The 20,326-nt window shown below is 39.0% G+C and overlaps 1 long non-coding RNA gene across 1 annotated transcript; it reads right to left on the reverse strand.

Moving 5' to 3' along the window:
- Positions 1-5,519: 5,519 nt before the first annotated feature.
- LOC105467626 (uncharacterized) lies at positions 5,520-10,779 on the reverse strand. Its single transcript, XR_979044.2, has 3 exons — positions 10,752-10,779; positions 10,489-10,643; positions 5,520-5,601 (listed from the first exon to the last, which is right to left on the reverse strand). It is a non-coding gene; the product is annotated as an uncharacterized lncRNA (long non-coding RNA).
- Positions 10,780-20,326: the final 9,547 nt, after the last annotated feature.

A 20,326-nucleotide genomic window follows, 5' to 3' on the forward strand; every position in this document is an offset into this window, starting at 1 on the left:
AAAATAAATTCAAGTCAGAAAATATATTTATATAAAAAAGACAAACTGTAGTACTTTTTCTAGTGCTATTTATGTAGTGCTGTATATTTATAGCGTATAAAGATCTTAATCGACCTTGTAAGAATAATATTAAGACTCCAATGAATAAATAGACCAAAGATTTGCCCAGACAATTTAAGTTTGAAGAGATACATTTGTTTAAAAAATATTTAAATTAGCTAGTAACAAAAATGCAAATGAAAAGTACCACTTATTTAATTTATTTATTCTAACTTTTAGGTTCAGGGGTACATGTGAAGGTTTGTTACAAAGGTAAACATGTAACATGGAGTTTTGTTGTACAGAGTATTTCATCACTCAAGTATTAAGCCCAGTGCCCAATAGTTATCTTTTCTGCTCCTCTCCCTCCTCCCACCCTCCACTCTCAAGGAGACCCTAGTGTCTGTTGTTTCCCTCTTTGTGTTCATAAGATCATATCATTTAGCTCCCACTTACAAGAGAGAACATGCAGTATCTGGTTTTCTGTTCCTGTGTTAATTTGTTAAGGATAATAGACCCCAGTTCCATCCATGATCCTGCAGAAGACATGATCTCATCCGTTTTTATGGCTGCATAGTATTCCATGGTTTATGTGAACCACATTTTCTTTATCCAATCTGTCATTGATGGGCATTTAGGCTGATTCCATGTCCTTGCTGTTGTGAACAGTGTTGTAATGAACATTCACATGCATGTGTCAAAAGTAGCATTTATTTTTATTAGGTGAAAGTTTTATTAGCATTTATTTTTATTAGGTAATAGTTGATGATCATGAGATTTTTAGTAAAATAAGCAAATAGTAATTATTGGAAGTAGTAGAAGTTAGTATAACACTTTTGGAAAACAATTTGGCAATACAATTCAGGACCTATGTAATGTTCCTACTCTGTGACACAGTCTAATCACTATTGGGAATTAATTCAAAAGAAATAATTAGAAAGTAAATATGATATGTAGAGGAACATGTTCACTGAAACATCATTTGTAATAGCAAAAAATATTTTAACTAGAAAAAAGGAACTAAACAACAACAATTACAAATTATAATTATAAATATTATGTGACAAGAGAAGTTTTACATGATAACATTAAGTAAAAAAGAGCATATCACAAAATTGTATAATAGTTTGTAGTACAACTATATAAAAGGTGAGTAATAGCCCAAAAGACAGTATGAAGAAATTGTAAGAGTGGTATCATGCTGAAATTATGGCTAATTTTGAAATGTTATGTAATTTTTCTAGGAAAACCATTTCAATCAGTGTGTGTGCGCGTGTGTGTGTGTGTGTGTGTGCATATAGTGTGGTGGTTGGTAATTATGTGACCTTGAACAGGTTACAGGAGATCTTTAAGCTTCACTTTGCCCATTTGTAAAAAGAAGATAATAATAGGATGCACTTCGTAGAGTTGTTACAAGGGCATAATGAGGTGATGCATGTAAAACACAAAGTACTAATGCCAGAAATCTGGCACTGAGTAACAGTTCATCAGGGTTAGGGACACAGCAATGATTTTAGGTATGAGGCTGACAATCTGATTGTTGTTCCTGTATTTTTGTATATCTCCATTGATTCTCCACTAGTCACAGAAAATTGTTCAAAATTCTAATCTCGACATTTAAAGATTGCCATTGTTTTGCCCATCCTATCTGTCTACTTTCATTTTCAACCCCCTAAGATGAATTTTCTGCTCTCGTCAGGCCAATCTGAGATTTTTGTGTACAGTTTGGTAAACATTCAGCCGCTGAACAAATATGGAGAAACAGTCATACTCGGGCAGTTCTTCGTGTGCTGCAGGTACATTTATATTCTAGGGGAGGGAGACAGACAATAGGCATGCCAACAAACAGAACAAGAAAATACTGAACAATCCCAAGCCAGGCTGCTATTTCAGCGTTCTGCACTGTTACGGTGCATTGGTTGTTAATGGCAGGTTGCAGCCCTCTGATTGGTTAATATCTGTGCCATACCTGTTGTCAAATATTTTAAAATCAGGAAAATCAGTGTCGTGCCCACTCGTTTGCTTGGTTATTATCTTAAAAAATCACAAAAGTTCTCTTCATCAACCCAAACTCTTACCAGCCACCAAAGCTCAACCCAAACTCATCCCTTCTCTGCAAAATGCTTTCTCCCAGTGTTCTATTCCACTCACCGCTTCTTTCTCTAAACATTATTATCTGTTCTACTCACTTTTCTTAAGCTGGATAGGAAGATCCCCAGGGCAGAAAAAAGTTGTTGATTGGTTAGGTTTTTTTTTTTTTTCCCTCTTAATAATGTCAAAATTTCTGTTACGATGCTGAACATATGTACCCTATAAATATGCTTTTGAATCAATGAAACATGTTAACTAAGAAAAGATCAACAGAAAAGATCAATCGTGATTCTGATTTACTTCAAGAGGAGGTACCAACATTGACCCATCAATAACTCCTAGAGGAGATTTTCTGAGATGACTTTCCCTAGGCCTTAGTAAGGGACCAGTTCTGAGAGCAAACTGGGGCCTTGGTCGAAGGCTTGGCCAGGAACACTGTCACATATACAGTTCTGCCACACTGGGGGATTTTCTTACAAGGCCATTTAAAACTAACTAATATGTGAGAAATAGCTGAAGTCTTGGCGCTGTCTTGCCTAATTGAAGTGCCTTTTTTTCTAAGATGGTGCTGTGTTGCCAATACCCAGACATCCAACTCAGAGGAGGAAACAGAAGACGTAAAGATGATAGCTGAGTGCTCAGCTTGGATCGAGAGTGTAACTCAGAGAAAAGGCTGTGTCCTCACCTCGAAAGTGCGCTGTTATAAAGAAATCAGTCAGCTTTATGCTGGCAATGCCCCAGCTCTGTATTAACTTCCAGATTAATGTCAGATCATACCCCAGGAATTATTCATGAAGCCCCTCTTTACAATGTAATTGCAGATTTTGGCATCCAGAGTGAAGTCTCATTGTTTTATAGATTAGCTCCTCTTCCTGTACTGCGGAAGAGACAATGATCTGACACAACTTAGTCTAGGGGGAAAAGGAGTTCATGTATTTCACATGAAAAAGCGTTTGTCAAGTGAGAGATCCTTGGTCTCACTTTCACTCCGCCTTGAGAATGGGAACCTGTGGCCACACTGAGAGGAGATGGCTCCGGACCCATGAATGGTGACTTTCATTGCAGATCTTTCCCATGTGAATGGAATGGCTCTTTATCTATGCTTAAGAATTAGTTTTACCAAACCAAAGCTCTACTAATCTCTGCTACAACATCACCAAATGTAATTTATGCATGTGGATGAAGAAACCTACTGGTTTCCAGGGAAGGGTACCAACCAGCAAACAATCTAACTACAAAGAATCATTAGAGACTAGTGAATGTAATCAAAATATTAATACATTGCAAAAAAGATTCAATATTTTTCTGCAAATGTCAAGTTACCTTGGGGATCAGCACCCCTTAATTGTGAGATCTTAGACTCTAAGATCCCTCAGACTGTGACTTGTAAATGTGAAGAACTGGAGCTTGTTTCTTAAGTGGAGTTTGCTTATTTTACTACGTTTATAACAAAGATAATAATTTTGAGCCAATCACTGTGGGTCCACTTGGTACATGGGTAGTTTGCTTTCTGTGGGATAAGTATGTGTATGTGTGTGCTCATGAATGTGCATCTACAGATGTGTGTTTACATATATATATGTATATATATACACACACACACACGTGAATATACATGTATATATAACTTTTGTATAAAAATAAATATATTCATCTGGATCATTTAATCCACTGATTTAAATATTTAAGCAATAACATTCTCACGTGTCTCATCTCTACTTGACTATATGTTTATAGCTTTGACTTGAGCATGATTAGTTACTGAGAAAAAAGATTAAGGGAGTGGGAAAAAGCAACAAGAGTTTTAGTACAGCAATTTTGAAAAACTTATGGAGGTTCCTAAAAAAAACCGCTAAAAATAGAATTACCCTATGATCCAGTAATCTCAGTTCTGGGTATTTTCCCAAAAGATTTGAAGTCAGCTTGTCAAAGAAGTGTCTGTACTCCCATGGTCACTGCAGCACTAGTCACAATAGCCAAGTTATAAAATCAACCTGTGTCCACTGCAGATGAATGAATAAAGAGCATGTGGTGTGTATACACAATGGAATACTATTCAACCTTAAAAAAAGAAGGGAATTCTGACATTTGCAACAGCATTTGGAGAGCCATATGCTAACTGGAATAAGCCAGGCACTGGAAGACAGATACTTCATGTTCTCATTTATAGGTAAAATTGAAAACAATTGAATTCGTAGAAGCAGAGAGTAGAATGGTGGTTACAGAGGCTGGAGAGTGAGAGGAAAGGGGAGATAATGGTTGAAGGCTACAAAATCTCAGATAGGAGGAATATAGTTTTTTTTTTTAGTTCTATTGCACAGTGTGGTGAATATAGTTAATAATAGAGTATTGTACATTTTAAAATTGCTAAAAGAGTATATTTCAAAAGTCCTCACCACAAAAAGTGTTAAGTATTTGAGGTGATGGGTATGTGAACTAGCTTGATTTAATTCCACATTGTATTCATAAATCATAACATAATTTTGCATCCCATAAATCTATACAAGTATAAGTTATCAATTTGCAATAAAAAGGAGAAGAAGGTAGGTTACTAAAAATAGTTTCACATACGGTGATGAAGAACAGGCCATCATCATGGGCTTGTTCTGTGACCTGTGAATTGACCTCAGGTTGTTTTCTCCCGTGGAAATTCATTAAAGAAAGATGCAATCCAGTATACAGTAGATTCTAATAATAATTTAACTTGAAGTTTCATAAAGATATGATTTATCGTAGCCTGATGAACTAGATGCAGTTATTTCCCTCTTATATCACTTCAGCTATTTGGGAAATTGGATAAGAGAGGAGATTCATTATATACAGTATACACTGTGTATACCTGTATCTTATACCTACAGATGCTCCACTTTTTAGCAGAGAAAAAATATCTTCTGGCAGATCTGCAATATCCCCAGTTGCTCTTCAGCAACCCTTAAGAGTGTTTGAGTTAGTACCTGCCAACCCACTTTAATTCTGAGAACCCTTCAAGAATATTCTGCACCACTGTGGCGTGGAGCTTTATCGAGCACTGTATGAAATAGAAAACACATTTCTATTTCATACAGATGAAACTTTGAGCATAAGGATGTAATGTTTTGCTCTGTGTATTACTGAATTGGCACTACAACTCCTACGTTATTTTTTGTGGGCAAATATATCCTTTCTATTTGTGGATTTTCCTAAATACAAAGTCTCCGGACCCTGGATAATGAGGACTTTATAGCTCTTCTAGCATTCTTTTAGATTATGACATTTTCCAACACAGAGATCTCTCCGTACAACGGAATCTTTTGTAAAATTAGAAAGTGGGAACTCCAGGTGAGGTTTTGCATTCTATGATGGTCATTTTAGACATTCTTCACCTTTAATTGCTTGTTTACTGTCTGTTTTCCCCATCAGTATGTAAGCTCCACATTGTAGAGACCATGTCTGTCTCGTTTACATCTGCATCTTCTCTACTCAGCCTCTGATCTGTAGACACAGGGTGGGTGCACATTAAATATTTGTTGAGTAGGTGAATGTGTGTCTACTACATAAAATCTGTTTCAACTATTAGCCTTCTTTTATGAGGTCCTACAAAGAAGATATCAAAAATTCCTGCAAAGCTAGCCCCTTTACTCAAGAATCAGAATTTATAATACTATTTGTCTTACATGGGTTAACTGTAACAACCTCGGGAGACAAATGGTTTATAATATATATATAGTATATATATAACATATATAGGGTTAATCATAGCAATCTATATAATATATATTAACTATATATGTGTCTGTTATATATACAACACATATAGTTAACCTATACATATATAGTTTCATATATGTTAATATATAAATACAGTTATATATGTTAACTATATAAATACAGGTTTGTTAACTGTATATACAGTTTTATATATAGTTAACCCATATATATACCGTTACATATGTTTACTATATGTAGTTTTATATATATATATAAAACTCCGAGTGTGTGTATATATATATATAAAAACTATAACAACCACAGGAGACAAATAGTATTATAACTTCATATTACAGAAGAGGAAGCTCAAGCTTGGAGAGGTTATTTAACTTGTGCAAGGCCTCAGAGTTAATAACAGTCAGAGAAGTATTTATACCCAGGCAGTCTGTTTTCACGGTCTTAACCCTCATCATATTCTGCTTCTTCGTGTTGTGAGAATATTAGAATAATTATTCCGATTTAGTGTTATTTTATTTCCTTGTTGCCAGGTCATTAGTGCCAGGGCAGCGGCACATACAGCATTTGATTATCAGAGAGAGATGTTAGAATCTTTCACGGTTTTCACTGACAAATTCTGTTTTTTTCCAAACACATAGGCAGAATAAATTGGTATGCCTGTATATCTGGAGAGAAGAAAGTGTATTTCTAAAAATCTCTGAAAAAAAAAAGAAAAATTTATTTTGTAAAATCCCAAAATGATTTCCCGTAGCTTAGTGAAAAACCCACCCACCTTAAGGGGAAACCTTTCGGCTGTTTGTGGGCCACTTCGTAAGCAGACGTCGGTCCATCCAGCAGAGGGCGGACGAGGTAGCAAAACCTCCAGGTTTCCAGCTGTGCAGCCTGGGCTCTTAGGCAACTCTGGAGACTTCAAAGCCACGGGCTGAGGATGTTGTGCAAGATGGTTGCCGCCAGGCTGTTAGCACAGGAAGAGAGAGTGCTGTTTCTACTGGAGGAAAAATAGACGATGAGAAGCCTTTGATAGAAAGACTTGGCGTGTCTCTACTTGGGACAGTCTGTGTGTGAGAAAATGTGGTGCTTGCCTGTTACATGTAGAATCAAAACAGAGTTGACTCCAAGGACACTTTGGCGGGACCTGGATTCCATTTTCATTAAGGAAAATGAGGTTGGAGTGCGGCAGGGTGAAAGGATGCTGATGTGAATTCACACAGTTTAGATATGAAGCGACCTTAGAGGACGTCTAATCTCTTCAGCAGTACAATGGATGAAAAAGAATTTTGTTTGTTGTTATTGTTTTTTAATCACTAATTTCACAATAATGGTGGTGAGATCAGGGGATTCAGACCAATTCTCCCAAGGAGACCAAACATGGCGCCCTCCGCTGTCATTCTTAATCTGTGACGTCTCTCTCTCCAGGCAGTCTTGCCTCATGACTCTGCTGTGAGCACTGAGGAGGGCCAGGATTACTGAAGTCAGCCTCTGCTACCTTCACAGAAAACAGTCTTCAAAACCATTAATTCTGTGCTGGGGTTATACAGTGTTATCATGAGGGAACTCTTTTGAACTCAAAGTTATTTTGAAAACATGTGGTGTGTGTCCTATAGTGTGAGACAAAACTAGAAATTCAAAATATTCTGGTGAGCTCTCAGGGATGACCTGTGAAAGCCATGATAACTCCATGCAGATAGGGACTTGCCGACTCCTCAGCACTACGTCACATGCCCTTTCTTCTAGAGCGTTCCTTTGAATATATTGTGGATAACACTGATTACCAGGCCTTCAGAACAGGGTGATGGGTACAATAGAACATTTTGCAAGCTTTCCCCTCACCATATTTAATTTTTGCAGTTGTACAACATGGAATGAGAAAAAGGCTGTTGTTTTCTCATTTTGACAATAATGTAGCAATAAAAACAATAATACATAAATAAAATATGCTCTCTGCTAGAAATCAGTGGGCTTAATTTCAGGGCAATACCAGGTTCTGTGGCTGGGTTATCAGCACTGCATGTTTATAATGGAATTACTAGCAGCTTTCTCAGCAGTGGTGGGCAAAGGGCTTGCACTTAGAAAACACACAGAATTGGAATCTGACAGTCAAGTGTCTCTGTTGCCCCTGATATCATGATTTGTGCTTTCTTCACCTAGGCAGGTGAACTCTTCATCTGAAAGTTATCACGTTTAGCCCTCACCAGAATGGATGCAGCCAGGAGCTGATCTGTCCTTCAAAGGGCAAGATCCCTTTCTGTGCAGAAAAATAGAGGCAGCGGCCGGAAACTTCAATCAGCGCTTTCAGATTCCAAAACTATGACACTGTCACACTGGTGTCATTAAAGCTAACTAACCATATTAAACGAATATTAAAATATGGGCTCCTTTGCATAACATAATGAGCAAAACCGCTTTTAAGTTTCTCCCTGTGCTTTGAGGTGAGGTGGCATTTACATTCCCAAACTTTGAAGTCAGAACAAAATGTACAGGTAGAGGGTACTAGATCAAATAATAATCAACTTCAAAAAGCATTTTGGCTGTTGGATGTCCCAGGGCTAATTTCCTCTAGACATTTTAAATGTAAATGTCTAAACTCATTTAAAAATTGTAAATTGGTCTAGGTTCAATCAAAAAGCATCCTGACGCAGAACAGGGAGACTAGGCTAATTGTCATTTGTTTGTCAAATGAATTCCATTTGGAAAGCAATGAAACCTCCAAGCTAATTCTTTTAAGGTGAGCTGGTAGTTGTATTATCAGTTAAATGCAGTAAAATGCATAATCATATGATGATAATGAAAACTGAACCTGTGTTAGCGCCGGGGCTCTGCCTGCCACGGGGCATAGAGTGATGAAACTTAAGTACTGTAATGTTGCCTTGGCCACAATGGTACCAAGTCTGGTCTTTAGCCTTACAGACACTTTCTTTGCATTTTAAAAAACTTTATCAAAGCACCGTGGCAATATAGAAAATGTCAAAGTGAAATGCACTGTAGGCAAATTGAGATTTCATTAAGTTTAAATTTATTGCTTTTGACTGATGTATTACCATGCTTGTTAAGAACCAGTAATTTGGAATATCTGTCTGCCTGGTAAAATAGCTTTGTCTCCTTGCATATTACTTTGTATAGACTTTGAAAGACCACAATAATTCAGAGTGAGCGTGGGCTGTTTTTTTAGTAATGTTTGGAAAATTGTAAGGCATCTGGCCTTGTGCTCTGACAAACTTCCACATACTTCATCAAGGTATTGGAGGTTAATTGTAGAACTCTCATTTATGGGACTTCTGTGAATCTTGCCAAACCGTATGAGGTGTGCAAAAGTGGATAATTGGAAACGTCTCTTCTGCTGATCTGTTTCTTCTTCATACTCATGAAATCGACATAGATGAGTAATGAAAGATGAATAATGATGAAGGATGCGCCATGTTCAGTCAACAGAGAAACAGAACTATAGTGGTTTAGGGAAGGCAGATGATATAGTTCAACTGAGATATTTTACAAATAAGAAAAGAGAGACCCAGATGTTACGTAGCCCTGGCAGAAGTAGATGAGAACCCAGGATGCCCTGTAGCCATTCACATCTCAGCCTTGATGTCACCTGCTCAAAAAGGTCTTCCTTCGCAGCTCTAGCCTTGGGTCCTTTTCTACCAGAGTTGTGGGTCTCTAACATAGCAGTTGGCAACAGTTTCATGTAAAGGGACACACAGTAGGCCAAGAGGCAAAATTGACGATATCATGTAAGTACTTAAATGACAACAGAGAAAACAAATGAGCACAATTAAAAAAAAAAAAAAAGGATACTCAAAATAGGACAAATAAGCATAATTTTTTGTAATGTAGGTCTATGAATGAGAAGACACATTCCACTTGTTGGGGTTCAAATATAAAAGCCATTCTTAGCTTATGGGCCATATAAAAACAGGCAGTGGGCTGACTTTGTCTGTAGGCCATAGTTTGCAGACCCCTATTTTGTCACATTACACTGCTTCATTTTCTCCAGTGGACACAATCGCCTTCTGATTGTTTATTGGTTTAATTGTCAGTCTTCCCACAGTAGAAAAGGCAGGTCCTGAGAACAGAGGCCTTGTCTGTTCAGTTTGCCTCTGTGTCTCCAGCTCCTGGAATAATAATAGGTGCCACAGTCCCATGCCTGGTGCATTAGGTAGTAGTTACTCAGTTGATGTTCTGTTAATATAGAGTGAATCTAGATCCTACCACCAAACCGAATAGATAAGATATGTGACTTACCAAATGAATAGGAGATGCTCCTTGTTCATTTAGCATTTCTTACTACCTTACAGCAGTGGTAGTACCAAAATAAATAACTCAAACTTCAGGTTATTTCTGACTTACGTCAATATTTTAGTCCCTGGATTCCTTTCTGATCTTATTATTACAAGGAAATAATACTTAACCAGAACATGACATATTTTAACATCCTTACTATTCTGTCTTATTTGGCTGTTTATAAATACCCTCTTGGTCACGATCATAAATGAGTTGAATTCTGTCCAGCTGCTCTACCACTTCTCTACCTCCAAGTCTGGGTTTTCTGCAGGGGAAAGCAGCACCTTGTGGCCATGTACGTCGCTTCAGGTTGACAACCTTTGTGAAGCCTTTCCTGAAGACCCCAACCTTCACAGAACCCCATTCTCTGAATACCTTGTACTCTGCATCATGCAGAGTGTGCACTGTTCTGTTCCAGAGCAGTACATTCCTCTCCTTCTTTCACGGGTGTTGGTGTTATCTGCCCACAAGGATGGGGAATAAGCCTGACAGTAGCAGTCCCTCTCTTCCTTTGATATGCTACATAGTACCTGAAACATAAAATATGCCATATTCTTTTTTGTATTATACTTAGAGGAATAAGATGAAAATCATTTTCAAAAACCTGTATTGAGAATTTCATTTTAAAACACACATACCCACACACAGGAAGGAAGAATTTTCAAGGTAGTCATAGCCAGCTCAACTTCTTATGCCACTAAATTGCAATGAAAATTCATAATCAGCATAGGGACCTTGAGTCACTTTGAGTGTGCCACCCAAAAGAATTATTTCATAATTATCAGCATAAGAAGCATTTTATGAAGATGTTTCACATCTAGGTTTTTGGTAAGCATTCTTGCTGACTTTAAGTTAATCAAGAGATTCAAGGAACCAGTAAGGTCAGGCTTGCCTAGACTGTACTTGGTAGAAATGCAAACCCTTTAGATATCTGTCGTCAAAAATATACATATATCCCGAGGCTCTGAAATCCATGAATGTGCTTTTATCGGACATAAACTGTCTGTTCCATAAGACTCTGTTGGAATGAAGAAATCTCTCTGCTTTGCTGGCCTAATAAAAATAATTAGTAGGAGGAAAGAAATGGGCAGATTCCCAGAGTTGTCTTTGGTCATTTCCACATGATTAACATCAGAGGGACTGGCAGGGAGAAAATGTCCCCTCAGTCTTCTAATTGAGGACTGGTCTTTAGGGCAGTGGTTCATAACTGGGGGAAGTGAGGTCAATTTTGCCCCTCATGGGACACTTGGCAATGTCTGGAGACATTTTTTATTATCTTAATTTGGGAAGGGGAGTGTTACTGATATCTTGAGGGTAAAACCCAGGGTTGTGGCTAAACTTCCTTTGATTCACAGGACAGCTCCTGCAACCAAGAATGGTGTGGCCCCAAATGCCAGTAAGGCCCCTGTGGTAAAACTCTTCTTTTAAGGCAAACCTTCTTCATTTGGGAACCTCTGGAGTGCAGATGGGGAATGAGCTGGGGCTTCTTGCCTTGACAGTTGGATTGTACATAATGGGACCAAATAATGCCAACTATGGAGGGATCCATGGAATCTGAAGTGTAGCGTAGAGAGGTGCATCGGAAGGTATCAGGCAATGAAACATACTGAGTTGATGAATTTGGAGGAAGAGGTCCCCAAAACACCATTTCCTGCCCAGTCAGCAGAACCACATGTTGTTTGAAAACTCACATGTCCCAGTTGAACTGTATCTTTTGTAGTCTTCCAGTGCCCTATGAAATCTCACTGTATTATCAATTTGCTGAGCCCTAACTAGCTAAATCACTCATTTACTAGAATTTTTTCTGTGCTCTAGATTGTTCGTGGTGAGGAAAGCACCACACACACAAAAAATCTAATTTATAATGGGAGTTACATATATTTTAAAAATAAATTGTATTTTAAAATTACAACTTATTCAATATGCTTTCCATTACTTTCTATGACTACAATGACAATTTGGTCTACAGTGATGACTCTGAAGCAATGAGTGACCCTAATTCAGCAATGAGAGACTACCTGGATATACATATTATGTCACAAGACAGGGGAGTTAAAAGAAATTTCAGCCAAGGTTGAAGCAAGAAGAAGTTTCTTAAAACTTCTGCTATGTAATCCCAGCACTTTGGGAGGCCGAGACAGGCGGATCACGAAGTCAGGAGATCAAGACCATCCTGGCTAACACGGTGAAACCCCGTCTCTACTAAAAAAAAAAAAATACAAAAAGTTAGCCGGGCGTGGTGGCGGGCACCTGTAGTCCCAGCTGCTTGGGAGGCTGAGGCAGGAGAATGGTGTGAACCCGGGAGGTGGAGCTTGCAGTGAGCCGAGATCACGCCACTGCACTCCAGCCTGGGCGACAGAGCGAGACTCTGTCTCAAAAACGAAGAAACAAACAAGCAAACAAACAAAAAACTTCTGCTAATCAGAAAATTAAGTCACTTCCTATATTCTAACTGATTGGTGTTTTATGGAATGTTGTCATATTATATATTGTGGAGGTGCATCTTTACGGAACACTCCGTGGTTTCTCTAAGTAATCTATAACTCTCTGAGTTATTCATCTCTGAGTTATCCATACTTATCTGAGTTACTATAGTTCTCTACAGTTATTAGAATGTTACTGGATTGAGTCTTTTGAAACAAGTAGATAATATTATTCTCTAACTATGCTAGGTGTATTACATAGGGACTTTATAATCTCCCCAACAATCCATTGGGGTTTAAATTTTTAGTCCTATTTAATAAAGATTGAGGTTTAGAGCTACTAAATGGCTTGCCCAAGGTCATATAGCTGGAAAGGACATAGCTGTCTATGAATCCAAGTCTATCTAGCTTAACTACTGCATGGACGTATTGAAATGCTTAAATGCTCTTTGTGGTTATAGAGTGACATTTTTATGACTCCTTATCACGGTGGTACAAAAGAAAAATAAAAATCTGTTAGGTTTTTTTTTTTTTTTAAATCAGTCTGGCTAACCTATAATTCCGAGGGCAGAAAAGGGAATTTTATGGACAGACTTATTTGAGTTTGCATTGACCTAATCAAATTAACTGGGAAATAAGCAATCAAATGAATAAACAAACTTTCATTTGACTCTAGAGTCACAGTTCTCAGAATATGGTTCCCAAACCAACAACATCAGCATCACCTGGGAAACCTACTACAAATGTAAATTTTTAGACCAAATCTACTAAATCAGAATCCCTGAGGTGCAGCCGACACCCCGTTTCAACAAAGGCTCCATTGTTCTGTTGTACATGCATATTGGAGGATCTCAGCTCTAGATAGAACTTATGTTACTTATGGTGTCCATTTGAGCTCATAACCTCCACACGGCTACATCTCCAGTACCTTAATTGAAGTTTTTCACATTCTGTGCTTTACTTTTATTAGCAAGAAACAGTTGACAATAAGAAGCTGAAGTCTCAGGCTTGTTTAAAATGCCAGTTCCCCAGGTGTATCCTAATAAATTCAACATGTGCTCAGCTCAATCTCATACATTTTCTACAGCCATAGGATTAAAGGATGTTAACCGATGGCCTCAGCATTGACTTGGCAGTCGTGCAAATTCCTGACTTTAGGTGAAGTTTATTCAATATAGTTTTAGAATTTAATGTAGTTTAGCTTGATAAGGTTATTTAAAAATTGGTAATCTGTATTTGATATGGATGATAACTCTTAATAATATGAAATAGTTGAATGTTCTTAAACCATTCTGAGTAAATGGGAGATTGCTGTCTACTTTTTTTCACTCTGGAGCTTGCCAAACTTTTAATGGAAAGCCAAGTGCCTTCTTCAGATGGTCATTATGAAATAGAAAAACTTACTGATTCTTAGAGAATTCCTGCTTCACACACACAACTTCTGAAAAGAGATTGTAGGATCATAAGTGACTCATAACAAAATTATCAGAGTGCCTATTTTTGAGGGAGGGTCCTTGTTTTGATCCTTCTCTTCCATCCCAAGATGTCTCCTGTGAACTAGTCCAGGGTGGGAGACAAGTGAAAGAACACAATGTTCTACTCAGCAGGCTTCTGTCACTCCCCTACCCTTGCATGCATTTCCCAATGATCGTACTTATTAACTTAATTTTGTTGGACATGCAAATTCACATATGTCAATACACTTGTTTATGGAGATGTGTGTTTCCAGGCAAGAACCAGTCGAGACTGTGGAGAAAAGAAGTGGTAGCCCCGTTCTAAGTTGTCCACCTGCCATCCTACACTCTAGATCTTCTTGGGATTATCTTAATTCAGACTTAGATTCTGGTTTAAAAAAATCTTTAAAAATAAATTTAATTCCAAATTAGAACATGTAAAACTGTGCAACACACAAATGTAATGACAGAGTTGCTGTTCATGTTGCCATAGGAGAGAGGCAGGACAAATGCGGCACCTTGAATAAGTTTTAACTTTTTTCACCTTATCTCTTCACGTGTTACTGAATAATGAATAGTTTGAGGACCATGTTTATTTCAGCTCTGGGAATAGGGTCTGCCACTCAGGAGAAACAAGATAGATGTTTCAAACCAATAGCAGTGATAAGTGGCCCTGTGCGAATAAATCTGCATGAGGGATGCTCTACAAAACCCTCTCCATAGGCATCATGACACCTTACAGGAGAAAACTTGTGCTGGAGAAAAGTTGGAAGCAGTATGACACATAGAAGAGAAAAAAACCCTAACCAACTGCCCCCACCCCTTAGAAGCAACAGAAGCAGAGGCCCCATTTGGCTCAGGGTCTCCAAGTCCTGTTCAACATAAAAGTCAGACAGCTGTGAAAGTCCAGCCTGTAGGACAGTGTCCTGGGGATCCGTAAGAAAGAGCACCCATTGGACAAAGATATTGGAGTCATCTGCATCGTTGCCTCAGCAGTGCGAAATCACTCCTTGTGGAGGCAGACATTTGGAAACAGATAAAGCCCATGAAGAATGCCTCTTTTTGACTTCAGAGATGAATGTAGATGTGAACACATTACTGCTGTTTTAGGGAGACTCTTCTCTGTTACAGATAACCGGGACTGGGAATATTGGATTACCTAATAATGGCTCGCTTTAGTTCTACCATCAGCACTTATCAGGTACATTAGTTTAAAACCTGCAATTTTGAACTCAGCATGATTGGGCTTTCCAAAGATTAAGTTACTGAACTTTTGTTGGTGAGTGTCTCTGCGAAATTTCCTGAAAAGGATAGTCCTCCTTCTTTGTGTGAAAGTGAAGCCAAATCACATACTTTATTGATATTTATAGACATACAAATGATAGAGCTAATGTACTTTAATGTCTGCTACTTGATGGAAAGGCTGTGGGCTGTGCTTTCGGGCTTTTGTTTTTCTTAAGATAATGTGGAGTACTGTAGTCTCTTTGTGAGCCTAATCAGAGTAGGTAGCTGTTTTTCTTTCTTTTTGTTTTCCCCAAAGCCTTATTTCAGAAAAAGGCTTACACCAAAAATCTATTAAAAAAAGAAAGCTCTGTGTGTGCCCCTGATATGGGCATGGTCTTTACTGTGTTCTAGCACTAAAAATACATCCCTATGTCTCCTTAGTGGCTTAGGTGGAAACCGTAGGAACATGGAAGCTTTAACAAAGGCAAGTCGATTTTAACACTCTGTACTAAAAAATACCTACACTGAGGAAGAGAGTCTTAATCTCCCAGCCATGAAGATTTAATGTTTTCAGAGTAATTTTACAGACATTCTGCCTGTCAAGGCCCAGTAGGGTTTAGAGTTCTCGAGTCCCCACAGGCTTAAGCATCCAGGCATGAACCAACTTTGTAATTTTTGAGCGAGAGGAATAAATGTTGATCTGTGGTGGCTGAGCAGAATTAAGAAATAATTTGCCTGCCCTCTCCTTAGGGAGTTTGCATACAACTTCTGCTCATTAGAGGTGACTTATAAGACAATTTAAGGAAAAGACAGAGCAACTGCCCCCACCCCTGACACACACACGTACACAGACACACACACACACACACACACACACACACACACACACACACACCCCAGTTCAGTTCAGCCTTCAGGTCCTTCACTGTCTTGAAGCAACAGAAACAGGGGCCCCATTAGGCTCAGGGTCTCTTAAGTCCTGTCCAACATAAAAGTCAGAACATCCGCCAAAATTGGTAATAAAGTCTTAAATTTCTCGGAGAAAGGAATGAATATGTAGGAAAAATCATAAATGGCCTGCGTGTATTGATAAGATGCTGGAGAAAGAGGTGGGGTTTGTTAAAACAAAAACAAAAATAAAAATCTGGTATCCACCAAAGTCGATTTCTATTCTGGTGGTTCTGAAAATTCTGAAAGCTTAGATTTCTGGGAGTCATTGGTAAAATAGATTTTTGGTCACTAGTGTTCCTATGATGGTCATGGTTAAAATATATGTTTAACCTGAACAATCTCTAGGGCTGTGGTTATATTTTGATTTAAAAAATTAGATTGACTGAAAAGTTTGTGAGAAATATAAACATCAGGCAAAGATAAGTAATATGCTTTATACCTAAATTTGTGTGTTGCAAAAATAGCAGAGCTCAAGCTATTTCATGTCATTATCCTAATCCACAAGCATTTAGCAACCTATGTCAATGGTATTTACCTCTCAGGTTACACAAAGAAATCTATCTTAATAAAGTCAGAAAACTATAACCTGTTTCTGCATCATTTCTAATATCCTGGTAGGGGATTCAGTCTCCATTTAACCAGAAGATATTTTTGGTGGTAAGCTGCTTTAAATGGTGAATCTGAAAGTAATACTCTTAGTATCCCATTGGCATTAGACAGAAAACTCTGAATTCTCTTTCTCTACTGTTTTGGTTCTGAATCTTAAATTTGGATATAAAAGGAATTTTTCTAGGGAACTCTCTTTTCCTGACCTGAATCAGAATTTAGCGTAGGCTGAGATCTCCTCCCTGGTAGAAACTCCCAACTTGTATTTCTCACTGGTATATATCCAAGTGTCTATTACACAGATTCACTCCCAGGTGTGGGAATGTATGCAAATACAATCTCCAATCTTACAAACGGTCTGGCCAAACTCTTTACAGGGCCTCTGGCTTCAAATGGGGCATTAAGTAAATGGTTCATTTTATTTTTTATTCAAGCATCAGGAGGCTTAGGCTTTTTCTCTAGCCATTTAAACCACCTATGAATTAAGACAATGAAAGGAATCGAGTATTTCTCTTTAAACAAGATATACTGTTGTCAACTGCAGGATAAAGTCAGGAGTTAGATTTTGCCTGGATGCTGAATTCTCCCGGAGCACAAAGGGCGTGTAGAAGACAAATGGGTGTGGGGACATTAATGGAACACAGTTCCTTCTCAGAGACGTGACTCCAGAGAGGCGAAGAAAGGAAAAGCCAAGAGTGAGAGGTCACCCCGATAAGTACAAAGAAGTCGCTTCCAGCACTTTCTCCCATTGTGCCTGTTACACTTATTGGTGTGAATAATGTTGTTTTGTTTTCAGAAAGACAGTCATGAGCAAAAAAAAAGAACAGTGAGTGATAAGCCAAGCTCAGGAAATTTGAGAATGACACATTTGTGATAATATATGTTAATTTAGTTGGAGAGATGTGAATATTTTCTTAAAGAACAAAGAGAAAGACAGACTATAGCTTAGAGTCACTCATTTAGACTTTTGTACAGGCATTACCCATGTTCAAAATGCACAAATCTGCTGGAAACAGTTTTTTTTCCCCCCAAATACATTTTGTTGTGGTGGCTTATTTATTTAAAATTACCATATTTTTCTTGCTTTGGAGATAAAAACTCTAGTGGAGCCAGACTTCAAATAGATGATGTTCTGAGCACATCAAAACAAAGAAAGTGTTTCTGAAACCAAATGAAAGCGTTTTTTGAATGACTCCCTCATCCATTCACGTCTCCTTTCAGCTTAGCGGCTCTGGCTCAGATAAAGTCCCGAACACCTCACAGCCTATTCAAAAGTATCAGATTCAACTGAAGGTGAAGAAAATGGGCTATCTGCAGTATTCATGAGTTGGAAACTTCCCAAATTTGACCATTGTCTGAATGACTTTACAACTGCTTGGGGTATGCATTACATAACTGATATTCACAGGCATCCAGTGCTCCTATCAAGCCAAGCCTTGTAAGCGAGTCCAAAGGACACCCGCCCCCACCCACCCCACTCCTCCCCAGCCCCATTCTTTCCTAATTCAGGTCCCAAGAAAAATACTGCCCAGTCTTTGAAGTGTGCTATCCTACTCCTTGGTTTACCAGACTAAGCTAAAGGCCTTGATAACACTTCTTCAAGTTCATGAACTAAAATGTTTTGTTTTCATAGCATTTGGGGTAGTTTTCTCTCTAATTGGATCAAAGCACAGTTTAGTACACCAAAACTTTCCGAAATTAAAAGACAGATTCCTTTACTGGGATAAGGTGAGAAATAAGCAAGAAAGTATTCAGCAGTCTGAGTGATCCTAGTTCTGCTCTGCCCAACGGGAGTGGAATTTTCAAGGCCCTACTATAGGATAAGAAGTTGCAAGATGAAAGTACTATTTATTTTTAATATTTTATCCTCAAAATAACTGTTGTGTGCCTAATACCCAACCTGAAACCAAGGTCAAACATAAGTACTTAGAACCTTATACCTCCAAAGCATGGGGTGGCAGAAAGGTCTCCTGAATTTGAGTCTCGGCTCTGTGTCTAAACTGTGACTTCGGGCAAGTAAGTAGATTTTTCTGGCTTATTTTTGCATCTAACTAATGAGGGTACTGAATCTCATCTCTAAACCACACCATTTTATCTGCTGTTCTCCTTTTATGCAAAATAGCATCCTAGATAGATGTTAAATCAAGTGTGAGGGCTAAAACCGACTTTGAACCTGGTGAAGAAAATGAGAGCAAAGGCCTCAAGAATTACAAGATTACTAGGCACCTATGGAGTGTTGAATTACGTCCCCCCAAAAGATGGGTCCACATCCTGACCCCAGGAACCTGTGAATGTGAACTTGTTTGGAAAAAGGATCTCTGCAGATATCATTAAGGTAAAGATATTAAGATGAGATCACCTTGGATTACATGGGTGGACCCTAAATCTCATGACAAGTGTTCTTGCAGAAGACAGAAAAAGAGAAGACACAGACACAGAAGGAAAGCGAAGTAAAGACAGAGATTGAAGTGATGCGGTCACAAGCCAAGGAAGGTCTTCAGGCAACCGGAGCCAGAAGACTGAAGGAAGAATTCTTCCCTATGGCCTTTAGAGGGGGCACGGCCCTGCTGGCCCCTTCATTTCAGACTTCTAGACTCCAGAACTGTGAGAGTGTAAGTTTTTGTCAGTTTAAGCCATCTGGTTTGTGGCATTTTGCTGCTGCAGCCCTAGGAAGCCGATCCAGTGCTGGTGTGGCGGCTGTCCCTCAAGCACATACTCACTGGAGGTTACACGGGGCTATGCCAAGCGGAGAGAGCCATTCCTGTCTTCTCCGATGCCAGCTTGGACTCAGGAAAGGCCAAGCATGAGACTTTCTGGAAAGCTGCAGTGCCAGTGCTGTGGGGGAATGTATGAGCTGCTACTTCAGGAAAAAGCAGCTCTCCTCTCCTGCCTTTACTGTGTAACTCCCCCACCCCCAAACCCTCTTGGTATCATGGAAAGTCCGTGCACTTGACCTCAAGCCCATGCTTCTTGAAGGAGTGAATGGTCTACTTGTAAGTTTTCTGAAAGGTTTCAGGAAGCAAAATTTTCTGGGCAGGAGTTTATTAGTAGTTGGCTGATCTTAGTAGAAGGCAGAGAAAAGGGATGAAGAAAGAGGTGCCTGATCTGTCAACCTTACCTGAATCATCTCGACCACCAGCAGAGAGCAGCTTGGGTCAGGGGGAAAGAAAGAATGAAGATGTCACGGGGGTGGCCCACAGGCCCAACTGAGAGAGAAGAATTCCAACTGGTGACCCAACCTCCAGAGAGGCTGTCTCAGTCACTCCCATGCAATTCTGTGTGTCTCCGAGCTGCCAGTGTCTTGTTGGAGAAGGGAGACAGTGAGAAGAGCTCACTGGAGATGAAGGCGCTGCTTCCCCGGCATAGTTCTCACCCTCACGTCTGGGGCTCCGACACACCATGTCCCCCAGTGAGAGGCTCAGGAGGGAGGTGAGATGACTCAAGACAGCTTACAAGGACCTTCACCACCTGTCGATCCCTCCTGATCCCTGTCCAGGTTCATCTGTGATACGCACTTAGAACTGAGCACCTCAGCTTTGCTGACTGGCCCCCTGC

This window comes from Macaca nemestrina, chromosome 9, assembly GCF_043159975.1.
Source record: "Macaca nemestrina isolate mMacNem1 chromosome 9, mMacNem.hap1, whole genome shotgun sequence".
Taxonomy (NCBI): Eukaryota; Metazoa; Chordata; class Mammalia; order Primates; family Cercopithecidae; genus Macaca; species Macaca nemestrina.